Source organism: Hyperoodon ampullatus (genome assembly GCF_949752795.1).
Source record: "Hyperoodon ampullatus genome assembly, chromosome: 6".
NCBI classification, from domain to species: Eukaryota; Metazoa; Chordata; class Mammalia; order Artiodactyla; family Ziphiidae; genus Hyperoodon; species Hyperoodon ampullatus.
This window is the reverse complement of record NC_136919.1, coordinates 37982264-37997879: the sequence shown is the minus strand read 5'-3', so window position 1 is coordinate 37997879 and position 15616 is coordinate 37982264. Positions and strand designations below refer to the sequence as shown.

The following is a 15616-nucleotide window of genomic DNA, read 5'->3' as shown; positions in this document are numbered from 1 at the left end:
TCCCCACACTTGTAAAATGACATTAATAACCACTCTTTCTGTGGGTTCTTAGAATTAATTAAGCAGGTTATGTGTGTAAAGTAGCCTGGCACTTGAATGAGTTGTCAGAACCAAGGGCTGCTTCTGCCCTAGGTAATCTCCCCTTCTACTGGGCAGCAAGTAAACACAAGCACAGTAGTCAGTGCTGTGGAAGAAGTGAGTTCTGGTGCTACAGAGCACAGAATGTCTTTTTTCTTTAATTTAATTTTTATTTTATATTGGAGGATAGTTGATTTACAATATTGTGTTAGTTTCAGGTGTACAGTAAAGTGATTCCGTTATACATATATCCATTCTTTTTCAGGTTCTTCTCCCGTACAGTTTGTTCCAGGCTATGGAGTAGAGTTCCCTGTGCTATGCAGTAGGTCCTTGTTGATTATCTATTTTATATATAGAGTCGTGTGTCTATGTTAATGCCAAACTCCTAATGGATCCCTCCCCCCCATCTTTCCCCTTTGCAGAGCACAGAATCTTGGAAGGGAAAGTTCAGGGTAGGATTCTTGGAGGAGGTGCCATCCTTTCTAAGGATATGTAGAAGCTCCTGGGGTGGCAGGAGAGAGCAGTGTGTGTTGAAGTTTGAGAAATATAAGAAAATATGGCAAAACTAATGTACAGGACTGGAACTCAGGGTTTGGGAAAGAAATGAGAGTTGATACTGGAAACTTAGTGGGGCCCAAGAGATGGGGGCCTTGTTTGTCCTGTCAGAAGTTTGGATGTTTATCCTGAAGGCTGTGGGAAACACCAAAGAACAGTGAGATGGACTTGTGGTTTAGAGGCTCACTCGGACCTCCATGTGGAAGGCAGTTGAATTGGTGCAGGGTGAATTGTAATCTGAGGGTCCCACTTAAGTTATAAAAGGTGGGACTGGGTTTTGCAGATCTGAGAGAGAATGGGTGAGGCCTGGTGACCAGTTAGAAAAGGGAGGGCAGCAAGCGTGGGTGACAGTTTACAGCTGCATCTTTTTGAGAGATACAGAGCACAGTAGGAAGGCATTGGGGGTGGGGAGAGGATCTTACTTCATCTTCAGTGCTTTAGAGGGGCCTGGTAGACGGGTCTGGACCCAAGGTACAGATCTGGGCTTTTTGGGAGGACAGGTGTTTGAAGGCATGGGAGAGACTTAGGTTATCCACAAGAAGATCCAAAGAATCATAGGTCTGAGAGATTTTTAAGTGGGTATATTTGAGGATGTTTATAAGCTGTGAGAAAGTAGCCAGCAGAGGAAGGGTGTAAAGATCTAGGACAGGAAATGATTGTTCGTTTGTTTTCGAAAAGCTGATACTTACCTTGTGCCTGGCCCTTTTCTAGGATCTGGGGTTCACACCATCTGTTATCTCTTCTGCAAGGACAGTTCAACTCATCCCCTGGTGAAGAGAAGTCAGATTATTCTTTGCATCCCATTCAGGTATAAGAACTGTTCCGTACCTATGAAGGGACTTTACTTAACCCGAGTAATAAGTTAGAAATCAAAAGAAATTAGAGCTGGAAGGGACCTTAAAGGCCACTGTACTTAATTTTGCCTAATATTTTACATTGAATGTAAGAAAAAATTCATTGTAGAGCCCATTCTCTTCAGAGTTCCTTCACTGAACTTTCTTTATGTCTTGCATCCAGTGGGTCTAGCTTGTAAATTTTGGCCTCCTCCTAAATTTGCTTCTTCATCCATATTACATTTTGCCCAGACTATGGCAGAAACTCCTGGGTGGTTTCACGGCCCCTGGGTTCAGTTCCTCTAAGTTCATCTGCCTACTCGGGTTAAGTGATCTTCTAACATAAAAAGATGTGCTTAAAATAATGCTGCTAATGGCTTGCCCACACAGAGTTAGTGCATACTAACCGCCCAGCGTGTGCTCTGCACGGAGGCGTGTAGTCTGAACTGTGTTCGGCCAAGCCTCATAGGGCTCTTTGCCCTGAGGAAGGGGAGCTTTTTGTGATCACTCCCTTGATCTAGTCGGTCCTTCAGCACTGGGGAGCCTTTTTCTAATCAGCAGAGGCACCCTTACTCAGCCAGTGGTAGGCCCAGGTCTCACCACCTGTGGGATACAAGCCATGCTCTCTCCCAGGCTTGCTTGGGCCAACATCTCTATTTTCATTTCTGTCTCTTCTCACACTTGGACCCCTGGTCTTTAGTCATCCCCACCTGCAGTATTTACAGAGCCCAGCAGGAGTCAGGCTTGAGTGTCTTTCACAGATGTTCCCTGTGCAGTTAATGCACCTCCTCCTCCACAACTCTGCATAGCCTCATCTTTCTAGACTGTACTTCAGGGTTATCATGAAGCCGTCACTTAGATATAACTTTTTGCCTTCATAGGAACCTCTGTGCATAAAGGTTACGTTTATTTATCTCATGTGATTGAAATTTTGAGTTTATACATCTTCCTCCTTAATGAAGGCTTTAAGGGCAGGAGTCGTTTCTAATCCTTAGCACAGAGCAGATGCTTTTGTTTTTATTTAGATGCTTTTTAATGAGGATAAAATGCATGGTTTAAATCACTCATTTTACAATAATTTTCCTTTAGGTTGTGACAGAAATAAAGTTCACAGAAGTCGTGTTCCTGCGATAAGAAATAAAGATGTGACCTTCCAGTTGTGTAAAGCTCATAAATGCTGTGTAAGTGCGTCGGGTGCGCTAAGGAACGTGGAGCTAAGTGGGCTAGTTGTGAGAGAGAGACTTAACTATGTTAACAAAGGTAAGCCTTCATTGTGTCCTGCCAACATTTGATAGTTGCTTTTGGGGCGAACTAAACCAATAAAAGTTTAAACTGTTCCTCCCCATTAAAGGGATTGAATAATTGGCTTCTTTGGTGCACCTGTGTCTTGTGAATTGTCCAGTTGGGGATGGAGGTTTAGAAAGTGAGTTTCAGTCTTGTTTAAGTCTCTTCCCATCAGACTGGTCTCGTGATTTCCTACACACCGTGTCTGTCTATATTTTCCTGTCTACCTTTTCTTGGTGTTGTTCAGGCCTGGATTGTCTCCTGTACCTGCTCAAACCTTGGTCCATTCTCATTTGTACCATGGAAGTTTGTCATGCTGGATACTGTCAGAATTAATCTTACTTAAGTTTGTGTTAAGCCACAAACCACATGTTTTGTATATTTTCTGTTTTTTCTGTTTGTTTATATTTTTATGGTTTCTCTTCAAGAAATATTATGGGAAGGGAAATAGCAAGATGTAAGAGCAAAAAAGTCATCATTCTCTTTAAATTGTTAGAACATCTATCTGCAATCATAATTATGACGCACTGTGGTATGTGTTAAAATAGGAAATATATGTAACGTCCCGTAGGAGCAGCAAACTCAGTGGTGTTGGTGAGGGTGTGTCATGGAAGTAATCACAAAGCAGGTGACTCTTGATTAGGGTCCTGAAAGATTAGTGTGCCTTCCCTGTGTCCAGTAGTGGTCTGGAGGGGTCAGGAAGCCTGCCTTTCAATGTGAGGGAACAGAGGGTTTGAGGTCCTCTCTCTTCTATTGCTCTAGTACACTGCATAGCAGCTAATAAAATACTGGGTTTATAGTTGACATTTAAACCGCTCATCAAGATCATCAAGATTGGCATGTATCATTGGAAATGAAAATCGGAGGAGTCTTATGCTTTTTAGGTTTTTCTTTTTTTTTCCTTTGTCTCAAAAGTATGTAGTACTTTACTGAGTGGTTGGGAATAATGTTTGCAGTATTCAGTGTATTCGGTTTTAGTACCTAAATAGAATTAAACTGTTGCTGTAAACTGGAATAACACTTTGTTACTGACAAGTTTTAGGATGCATCAGTTCATCAATTACCTGTTTGGGAAGATTGTAGTTAATGATTTTAAGAATGTGGCTATAAACCTCCAATTGACTCAAGAAAAGCAAATAAGTCAAGCTTGACAAATGTATAGGCTCTTCATCTTATTGTGTGTGTGTGTGTGTGTGTGTGTTTTTCCTTTTAGTTACTTGTCAAGGTATAAAGAACTCTATCACTGTTAAGACAGTAAACTTCACGGGGTATAATCTGACATGGCAGGGAACAGATCACATGGTCAAGATCTTAAAGGTGATTTTATGTTTAAACTTTCATGAAAACATATGTGATTGAAGCACATTAACATATTGATACAGATGGCAGTTAATTTTTGTCTTTTCATACATGTGAGTGCAGCTTTTGTTTTGTAGAAAGAATATGACCAAATGGTGATGTGAATTGCTGTTGCATAAACTATAGTGTTGAATCCCCAGTGTTTGCACTTGAGTTTAACAACTCTGTGGTTTCCTATCTTCTTCCTGAGACACTTAATCTCAGGTCCATCCTCATTACACAGAGTGGTCAATTAGAGAACGATTAATATCACCATTTAAACAAGTGAGACTGAAATCTCAACCATCCTGAACATAGGAACTGAAGGGGCCTCTCAGCCATTCAGAGAGTTATTACCAAGCCAGTCGGCTTAATGCTGTTCAGTTTTCTCCATAGCAGAGCCTTCCAGGTCCTTCTTTTGAGCTTATTTATTTTTATACACAATTCTGTATGGATACTGTACATAATACTAAATAGTTGTATTAACTGGGTTTAACTGGTGATGTATTTACATGAAGATCTAACTTCGTTTTGTTGATATCTTTTTAGGGGCTTTCCATTCATCAAAGCTCGTGATGTATCTAATCAGTTGCTGGTGTGTAGCTATCATATTTATGATATATAGGGCTTGAATTGGGAAAGGTGGATGGTCATTCTTCTTGCTTTTTAAACTGACAGAGCCTTACATGAAGCATTTCCCTCTCTGAAATAAGTCCATGTAAAACATGTTTGGTCGCTCTCCCAATGCAACTGTGTAGTTGTGTGGATTTGGCACACAACTGGCAGCCTTGTGGTTATGTCTGTAAACAAGGAAGCCTGTTTTCCAGTCCGCAAATCAGCTGTTACCCAGTGAAACGAACTTGACTGCCATTTCTGACCCCTCACGTGGAGCTGTCATACTCAAGAATGTTCACATGTTTTCAAGAAACGTTGTTTGCGGGCTATATGTACAAATTCCTGATCTGAAAGCCAATATAAAGCAACATCTCCCAAACCTCTGCTCTCTCACCAAGGCCACACACATTCCCTCGCTTATGGCCTCATGGCAAGCTAATACTGTCAGTATCAGATTCTCCTTCCCAGTGGTCTTGGGAGACTGCATAGTTGCTCTGTGAAAGGCACCACTGCTGAGATTGAGAGAAGAGCATCTTGGGTGTCAGTCCTGGCCTTGCATTCCCAGAGAGAGGGGTGTGCACCTCGTTCTCCTGTTAGGGTTTTCCTATGCTGCAGGGTTTGCTGCTTGTTGTCAAAATGATGCCCTAGTGAATTGTTTTCTGTGTGGTTATATAATCCCAGCACACTTCTTTATGATCTGTAGACTTTTATGGGGTTGTGGCCAGGTCAGTTTTTTTTTTTTTGCGGTACGCGGGCCTCTCACTGTTGTGGTCTCTCCCGTTGCGGAGCACAGGCTCCGGACGCGCAGGCTTAGCGGCCATGGCTCACGGGCCCAGCCGCTCCGCGGCATGTGGGATCCTCCCGGACCGGGGCACAAACCCGTGTCCCCTGCATGGGCAGGCGGACTCTCAACCACTGCGCCACCTGGGAAGCCCAGGTCAGTTTTTAAATGTTTGGAAATGTCCTATTGAACAACATTGCAGTGGCAGTGAAGCTTGATGGGAGAATTGTATTACTGTTGCCCTAGTTTTGGCTTAAGGGTGGTGAGAAGATGAAATTTTTGATGGGTCATTTTTAGTTGTGTATGTGTATGTGATTTAGTTTTTAAAATTCTAATGTCTATTATTCACAGCTTAGATATGTTGACTTTCTGATTTTTCATCAGTCCCTTTGCTGATGTATTTTCCTCGGAAAAACTACATTTTCTTCCAGACTGTTTTTGTCTGATGGTGAAGAATAAATTTTTCATTTGCAGTATAAAGTTGATCTGAGAAAAAAATGTTTACCTTGGATCTTCACTTGGCTTCTGTGAAAGAAACTTAAAAAAATAATATGGGCAATTCCCATTATTAATCCTAAGCACGTACAACAGAGGTCTGTACAGTAACATAGCAAAAATAAGTTCCTGTAATTTTACTTAGTCATTGCCTGTTTTAGACTAAGTAATCAATAAATATTTATTGAATGAATGAATGAAAGATAATTTGGGATCAATGGTATTTCCTACCACTGTGGCTCATTCCATACAACATAATTGAGGGGTTTAAAAAATACTTGCTGAGTGGCAGTGAAAGGACAAATGAGGTTGGAGGGGATAAATACATGCACACAGTTAAGTTATTTGCTCTAAGAATGCATCTAAGCCTTTGGTTTTCTGACAAAGAAAAGAGAAGTCTGCACTTACCCACGAGGTAGGAAATTGGTAAATCACGTGAAAGGGGCTCCGTCCGAGGCAGCTACCGCAGGCCCCGCGGCTTCGCCTTCACCATGGCCTTCACGCCCGCCACGCTAAGCGTGCCGCCCTCGCAGGTGCGCCAGAACTACCACGCCGACTGCGAGGCCGCCGTCAACAGCCATTTCACCCTGGAGCTCCACGCCTCTTTCGTGTGCCTGGCTGTGGCCTTTTACCTCGACCGCGACGACGTGGCCTTGAAGCACTTCAGCCGATTCTTCCTGCGCCGCTCCCACGAGCACAGCGGGCGGGCCCAGGGCCTGAAGCGCCTGCAGAACCAGCGCGGGGGCCGCCTCAACTTCCAAGACATCAGGAAGCCAGTCAGTGACGAGTGGAAGAGCGGCCTCAAGGCCATGAAGTGCGCCTTGTTCCTGGAGAAGCAAGTGACCCGGAGCCTGCTCCACTGCACCAGCTGGCCACCCACAAGTGCGACCCCCACCTGCGCTACTTCCTGGCAACTCACTACCTCAGCCTTTAGGTGGCGTTCATCAGAGAGCTGGAGGGTCATGTCACCACCCTGAGCATGATGGGGGCCCCGGACGTCGACCTGGCAGGGTACCTCTTTGACAAGCTCACCCTGGGCGACAGCGACAAGGACTGAGCCTGGACTGGACCTCCCCAGAGCCACGGGGAGACCAGAGCCCTGGTCACCATGCCTGCCATGCAGACAGCAATAGTGCCCTTGCAGAAGAAGTTCACTTAAGTTTTGGTTTTTTTTTTTTGCAAAAAGTGCAGGACTCTTTTCCTGGACTTTATCACTTAAGTTTTGTTCTCCCAGTTTTTCCGTTTCTTCCAATAAAGTTATTGGTTCATAAATAAATAAAGGTCTCTGGTTGATTCATGTGGGCAAATCTCTCATTTTTAAGTTTTAAAACAGGTATCCAGGAGTTTCTGAACACAGCCATACCCCAACCATATGCAGCTCAGGATCTCCACAGTGGGAGGGAGAAGGTGTTCCATGGGTCCCTGGAAAACACAAAATCAGTCTTCCCCTTATAAATAATGTAGATATATGGGGGTAGACTGGGGTGGGCTGGGGCGAGGTAGGGGCACCTGGTGAATGTGGGTGCATGTGCATAGTGAAAGTATAGAACCATAGCCTGAAAATCATGATTGCAGTTGCCTCTGGGGAACAAGTGAAGGGAATGGGATTGGGCAGGGATTAAAATAAAGGGTGTCTTCAGTTTCACCTGAAATGTTTATGTGCATTAATTATGCAAATACTAATGGTTAAGTATGAGTAGCAAGATGGGGGGTGGAGGGGTTTGGAAGTCTGAATGGTGGAGTATCTCTTTGACAAGTTCACTCTGGGCAACAGTGATAATGGAAAAATGAGTGTTAGGCTGTATTGCTCAGAAACATGGGGGTGACTTCCCATGGTCACCCATGCCTGGCATGCATGTTGTAATAACAAAACATCCACTTATATATGTTTTCTTTCTTGTATCATATGTATATATGCATGCTTGTGTGTGTGTGTATATATATATATATATGTATATACATATATATATATATATTTTTTTTTTAATTTCAACCAGCAGCAGAGTTCATTTTGAAGTTCATTAGGAAGACACCCTTTGTTGAAAAGCAGTTCGGCGATCACGTTACTGGAAGTGATATAGCTGCTTCCTAGACCTTTCCTGAGCCTGGCTGTATTTCTGCCCTTGGGTTTCATATATCCAACTTTGATTTAGTTTTTGTTATTTGCTACCAAGAGAACCTAAGCTAATATGTCTTATTATCAACACACTTTTACCAGCCTCCACTGTATTTACAGTAGAGTAAATAGCTCTTCTAGGGTAGTAAATGACATTTTCCCCTTTATCCCTACTACAGAGTCCACTGCATGGAAAAAGGATCAAGGGTGGAAGGGATCAAATAAGAACAATTTCCCGAATGGAAATACAGAATACTGAAGCCTGCTACCATATGCATCTCTTCTCACCTAAAAGTGTTTTCCTCATAATTTACAGAATTTTAATTCCTTAGATCAGCCTTCCCAAGACTGTGTTCAGTATCAGCCAGTGCCTCAGAAACATTCACAAGTGTTCAGTGGAAAACTTGTATTAATCGAATTAGCAGGATTTTTTGTTTTGTTTTTTCAGTTTTTGTTTACTTTAGGAACTTTATGTCTGATGTAAAAAATATACATTTTGAATGTATACCATGGGGATAAAATATTCAGTGTTTCCCAAACATTCTGATCATGGGATTCTTTTTCTACCAAATCTCACAGAACAGTATTCCAAAGAAAATAGCTTTGGAAACAACGTTAAAAGGTCCCACTGTGGCCTTCACTGGTGGTGCAGCGGTTAAGAATCCGTCTGCCAATGCAGGGGACACGGGTTCGATCCTTGGTCTGGGAAGATCCCACATGCCGCGGAGCAACTAAGCCCATGTGCCACACTACCGAGCCTGTGCTCTAGAGCCCGCAAGCCACAACTACTGAAGCCTGTGCACCTAGAGCCCGTGCTCCGCAACAAGAGAAGCCACCGAAATGAAAAGCCCATGCACCACAATAAAGAATAGCCCCCACTTGCCGCAATTAGAGGAAGCCCGCATGCAGCAACAAAGACCCAACGCAGCCAAAAAATAAAATAAAACTAAAGTAAAAAAAAAAAAAAAAAGGTCCCATCGTGTGTTGTTCCAGAAGCACATACCTGGTAGCTAAACTTCATTCACTTTCACTTAGAGATTATGAGAAACTGGAACCTTTGCTGTGAAGGTGACTCATGGGCTCTAGAGCGCAGGCTCAGTAGTGTGGCGGCCAGGCTTAGCTGGTCCGCGGCATGTGGGATCTTGCCAGACCAGGGCTCAAACCCATGTCCCTGCATTGGCAGGTGGATTCTTAACCACAGCACCACCAGGGAAGTCCCAATCATTTATTTGTAATAAATGAGTTTGTGCTGGGGAATCAAAGTTAAATAAGACATGTACTTGGTCCAGTTAAACTAAATATACTAGCCAATTTTCTAAGAGGAAAATACAAGTCCAATATGAGGTTATTTTAATAAACAATTAACTCAATAGTATAGCTAGGGAGTGTTTTCATTTATTACTCTCCATTTTATCTTTATAAAGAGGTATGCTACCCAGTCGTTCAACAAACTCACAAATGGGAATGCAGCAATTTTTAATAAGTATGAGAAATAATGTAGGCCACCCATTCTTCCTCTCTGAATGGTGGACTCTAAATGAATCTAAAGCATCATCAAAAAAAATAAAATAAATCAAAAAAAATAAAGCATCATCATAATGACCATCATCTGGGTAAATTATGCTGTCGAAATAATATGTTAAGGAACTTCCTCTTCCTAATAAAAAGGAATGTTACCTGATGGGGAGAGAGAATTTGGGGAAGAGCAATAATACAACATGATCAACAGATTAAATTTTACAAACAAGGACACTCATTTGTTTACATATTTTACACTGCTGTTGCCTAAAGACAGAGGAGGCACCTGAAGGTATATTTTACTACTGTGGGTCACACAGGAGTCTTCTAAGGAACTGGTATAAAAACATCTTTCCAAAACTAGTAAAAAAAAAAGTTATTTCCACTGTAGATTGGAACCTGTAAGTAATCTATAGGTAAATGTAACCTAAAAAAAATTAGGGCAGCCTTAATGGCAGTTCTTTATATAAGAAAGAAATACATACTTGCTGAAAACTTTTACAGCATCACTAGCTTGCATCCACCAATAAAAACAGCCTACACTTTTTTTTTTTACATCTTTATTGGAGTATAATTGCTTTACAATGCGGCGTTAGTTTCTGCTTTATAACAAAGTGAATCAGTTATACATATACATATGTTCCCATATCTCTTCCCTCTTGCGTCTCCCTCCCTCCCACCCTCCCTATCCCACCCCTCTAGGTGGTCACAGAGCACCGAGCTGATCTCCCTGTGCTATGCGACTGCTTCCCACTAGCTATCTATTTTACGTTTGGTAGTGTATATATGTCCATGCCACTCTCTCACTTTGTCACAGCTTACCCTTCCCCCTCCCCATATCCTCAAGTCCATTCTCTAGTAGGTCTGTGTATTTATTCCTGTCTTACCCCTAGGTTCTTCATGACATTTTTTTTTCTTAGATTCCATATATATGTGTTAGCATATGGTATTTGTCTTTCTCTTTCTGACTTACTTCACTCTGTATGACAGACTCTAGGTCCATCCACCTCACTACAAATAACTCAATTTCATTTCTTTTTATGGCTGAGTAACATTCCATTGTATATACGTGCCACATCTTCTTTATCCATTCATCCAATGATGGACACTTAGCGTGTTTCCATCTGCTGGCTATTGTAAATACAGCTGCAATGAACATTTTGGAACATGACTCTTTTTGAACTTATGTTTTTTGAATTATGGTTTATGGTATATGCCCAGTAGTGGGATTGCTGGGTCATATCATAATTCTATTAGTGATTTTTTAAGGAACCTCCATACTGTTCTCCATAGTGGCTGTACCAATTCACATTCCCACCAGCAGTGCAAGAGTGTTCCCTTTTCTCCACACCCTCTCCAGCATTTATTGTTTCTAGATTTTTTGATGATGGCCATTCTGACCAGTGTGAGATGATATCTCATTGTAGTTTTGATTTGCATTTCTCTAATGATTAATGAGGTTGAGCATTCTTTCATGTGTTTGTTGGCAATCTGTATATCTTCTTTGGAGAAATGTCTATTTAGGTCTTCTGCCTGTTTTTCGATTGGGTTGTTTGTTTTCTGTTATTGAGCTGCATGAGCTGCTTATAAATTTTGGAGATGAATCCTTTGTCAGTTGCTTCATTTGCAAATATTTTCTCCCATTCTGAGGGCTGTCCTTTGGTCTTATTTATGGTTTCCTTTGCTGTGCAAAAGCTTTGAAGCTTCATTAGGTCCCATTTGTTTATTTTTGTTTTGATTTCCATTTCTCTAGGAGGTGGGTCAAAAAGGTTCTTGCTGTGATTTATGTCACAGAGTGTTCTGCCTATGTTTTCCTCTAAGAGTTTGATAGTTTCTGGCCTTACATTTAGGTCTTTAATCCATTTTGAGCTTATTTTTGTGTATGGTGTTAGGGAGTGATCTAATCTCATACTTTCACATGCATGTCCCTGTCCAGTTTTCCCAGCACCACTTATTGAAGAGGCTGTCCTTTCTCCACTGTACATTCCTGCCTCCTTTATCAAAGATAAGGTGACCATATGTGTATGGGTTTATCTCTGGGCTTTCTATTCTGTTCCATTGATCCATCTTTCTGTTTTTCTGCCAGTACAATACTGACTTGATTACTGTAGCTTTGTAGTATAGTCTGAAGTCAGGGAGCCTGATTTCTCCAGCTCTGTTTTTCGTTCTAGGGATTGACTTGGCTATTCGGGGTCTCTTGTGTTTCCATACAAATTGTGAAATTTTTTGTTCTAGGTCTGTGAAAAATGCCAGTGGTAGTTTGATAGGGATTGCATTGCATCTGTAGATTGCTTTGGGTAGTAGAGTCATTTTCACAATATTGATTCTTCCAATCCAAGAACATGGTATATCTCTCCATCTATTTGTATCATCTTTAATTTTTGACTCTTAATGGACATTTGGTTTGTTTCCAGTTTTGTGCTAATGCAAATCATGGACAGGAATCCTGCTGTACTGGTTATTCTGGTGCATTTACACAGGGCACGGGTGAGGGCTGCTGGCTCACAGGCTATTTATATACCTTCAGTTGATGGAGAGTGCTAAATGCTTTCCAAAGTAATTGTGTCGATTTGTACTCCAGTGTAAGCAGGGTAGAAGATTCCCATAGTACTCCAGGTCTACAATACCTGATACTACCAGATTTTGTGTATTTGTCCAGCTCATTGGCATGTAGTTTCCTTGGTTTTGACTCACTTTTCTCTTATTACTTAATGAAGTCATATGCTTTTCTGTGTTTACTGGCTGTTTGGATTTCCTTTTTTATGAGGTTTACGTCAACTATTGTTATTTCTTATTATTACTTTTTATTATTATTATTATTATTATTATTTTTTGCATTACGCGGGCCTCTCACTGTTGTGGCCTCTCCCCTTGCGGAGCGCAGGCTCCGGACGCACAGGCTCAGCGGCCATGGCTCACAGGCCCAGCCGCTCTGCGGCATGTGGGATCCTCCCGGACCGGGGCACGAACCCGTGTCCCCTGCATCTGCAGGCGGACTCTCAACCACTGCGCCACCAGGGAAGCCCTATTATTTTTTTATTTTTGGCTGTGTTGGGTCTTCACTGTTGCGTGCAGGCTTTCTCTAGTTGCGGCAAGCGGGGGCTACTCTTCACTGCGGTGGCTTCTCTTGTTATGGAGCACAGGATCTAGGCACGCGGGCTTCAGTAGTTGTGGCACGTGGACTCAGTAGTTGTGGTTCACAGGCTCTAGAGCGTAGGCTCCATAGTTGTGGCGCATGGGCTTCGCTGCTCCGCGGCATTTGGGATCTTTCCGGACCAGGGCTCGAACCCATGTCCCCTGCCTTGGCAGGCAGTTTTTAACCACTGCGCCACCAGGGAGGTCCAACTGTTGTTATTTTGAATTCTTCTCCATTTCCAAGTAATACTCTTACATGACTATTATCTCACTAAATTGGAGGCATTATCTGTTCACTTTCTAACTTACTAATAAGTAAGGGTCTAGTTCCTTTACACTCTTTCCTATGTCCACACTGCTCAGTAAAGTTATGTCATCATGAATTATTCCAGTGCTCATGATCTCTTTGACTTGTAGTGATATACTTAAGAACCTACATTGTTGATCAACTATAAACTCTCTCAACATCACGCTTTGTAAAATGACATTCATACCATCTTCCCTTTTTCCTACCTCCTGTCTACCTTCCAAACCTAGCTTTTACGTTGTCAAAGTTGAAATTTATATTCTGTTCTATGTGCAGTTAAGTCTTCTGTTATTTGAAAGTCAGTATGGAGTAAGGTTTAAGAGAACAGGCGGAGAGCCTAAACTCAAAGCCTTGATCCAACCTTAAATTAGGTACAGCCTGGGCAAGCTCCTTCCCTGTCTTAGCTTCCTGTTCTCAAAAGTGGGAATGATATTAGCACCAACCTCATAAGGCTATTCAGAGAATTAAATGAGTTAATATATGCAAAAACACTTAGAGCCTAATATATACAAAGTACATACTAGTACACAATACATTTCAGTACATACCAAGTTAATACTAATACATACTAAGTATAGTTTATGTTAGTTATTTGTGATTACATGCAAGTTGACAATAAAAGCTGCAAACCAAGACAGCATTGCCATTATTACAATGAAATTAATATTGCCCACTGCAGATGTACTGTGTCTCTGGTACAGACTACACCTCATTCCATACTGTGCCAGTGTCACTGCCCTTGTGCAGGGTGACCACATACCCCAAACCACCTTGGTCTGTTCCAGTTTATACCTGTTGTCCTGATGTTACAGCATTAGAGTGCCTCCTTACACTACTGAAGTGTAAGGAGTTTGGACAAGTTCTGGTTTGGACAACAAACTAGATAGGTGGTCATTACCCCTGTGTGTCACTGAAAAGGGGGACATCTATAGTGTCAAGTTTAAGTGGATTCTTCCCTTCCTCACCAATAGTAGGTTAAAAATCAACCATAGTTTAGTTGGCTTCAGGTTTATGTCCGTATAGCCCTTTCTCCTCTGGAGTTCAAGTTCCTTCTCCTCTTCCTCTCCCTCCTCCCTTCAAACAGTGCCTAATACCTAGTAAGTACAATATGCCTCAAGGTGTTTCTAAGCTCTCAATCACACAATCAATAGAAGCCTCTCCACTCTAGACTAGCTGCAATCTGCACTGAATCCCCTATTACCTTCCTTCTTGGTTTATTGCCTCATTTTGCTGGATTATTTCTATAAATAGCTTAAGGTATAGCATAGGAGGTCAATTTTTCAAATTTCTTTGTGTACAAAATATCTTCTTCAGCCTCCACTTATGACTCATAGTTTGGCTGGATACAAACCCCTAGGGTGAAAATTATGTGCCTGAAAAACTTTGGAGGTATCTTTCTAATGCCTTCCAGGATCCATGGTGCTGATGACAAGTATGATAAAGTCAGATTTAAAATTTTTTTTTTAGGTGACCAGTAGTTTTCTCTCTGGAATGGATGTATCCTCTCAGTATTTTAATCTATTTTATTTTTTCAGTATTTTAAAGTTTCACAATGAAGGGTGCCTAGGTATGAGTCTATTCTTGCTCGTCTTGCATAACTATTTTCAATCTGAGGCCTGATGTCTACTTTCAGCTGTGGGGAATTTTGTTGCCCTTTGACAGCTTCCCTCCATTTTTTTTCTGGGTCTGGAGTTTCTAATAGTAACATGTGGGATCTCCCAGATGCAACCTCTCTAACATATTTCTATCACATTTTCCATTGTGTCTTTCTTTTTTATATACTGAGAAATTTTTAAAATTCCTACTGAATTTATTTCAGCAACCATATTTTCATTTCCAGGAGACCTCTCTTGCTTTCTGACCATTCTCTTTTTAATTAACTCCCTAATCTTATTTTATAGTTGCTAGCTCTTTTTAAACCTCTCTCAAGATATTAATTAAGGTTTTTCCTTAAATTATTTTGTTCCCTAAATTGTCCCTGGTCCTACTAGGATATGTTTTCACTCTTTTTCCCCCTCTCTCATGTTGTAAGCTTTACTCAACTATCAGGCAAATGACAGTTATTTTCTATTTAAGAATGAGTGCAGAAAGCTCCCTGAAGTCAACGGTTGATTGGCTTCTTATGCAGGAAGAAGCGGGCAGTAACTGTAATAGGATCTCCCCCAAACACAATTTTCTCGGGTGTAAAAACTCATACTAGCTGCCCTAGATCTCGCCAGTTTCACTGTTTTCAAAATGAAATCATCTCATTTCAGGAGCGTGAGGGCGGGGCTGGGAGTCCACTCCTGCAAACACAACCCTTCAATGAGCTCCCCTATTTCAGTCACACTTTTAACTAACTCCACCCTCTCTCCTACATGCGCATCAAAGCATGGAGCTACTTCTGCAGGTGGGGTCAGAATCCTCCTCAGTTGCAGGTGGTCCCTGTGCATATTCTAGGTGATGCTTTTCCTCTGTTCTACTGCTTTGGTTTCACACTCTTCCACCTGTCTTCCGTCTTTCCAAACTATGTTGAAATCTCTTGATTGTTGTGGGCTTATATACTGAAACACTTTGATACC

At 41.7% G+C, this 15616-nt stretch overlaps 1 protein-coding gene and 1 pseudogene across 2 annotated transcripts in view; both read left to right on the top strand.

Annotated features, from left to right (window-relative positions):
- RNF183 (ring finger protein 183) overlaps positions 1 to 15616 on the top strand; it is a gene marked incomplete at its 3' end in the record, with an annotated part of 124669 nt that overhangs the window by 14015 nt on the left and 95038 nt on the right. The window lies entirely within an intron of this gene.
- Positions 2715 to 7036, top strand: LOC307054803 (ferritin heavy chain-like; annotated as a pseudogene). Its single transcript has 2 exons — positions 2715 to 2726; positions 6399 to 7036. The product of its transcript is annotated as a ferritin heavy chain-like (transcript).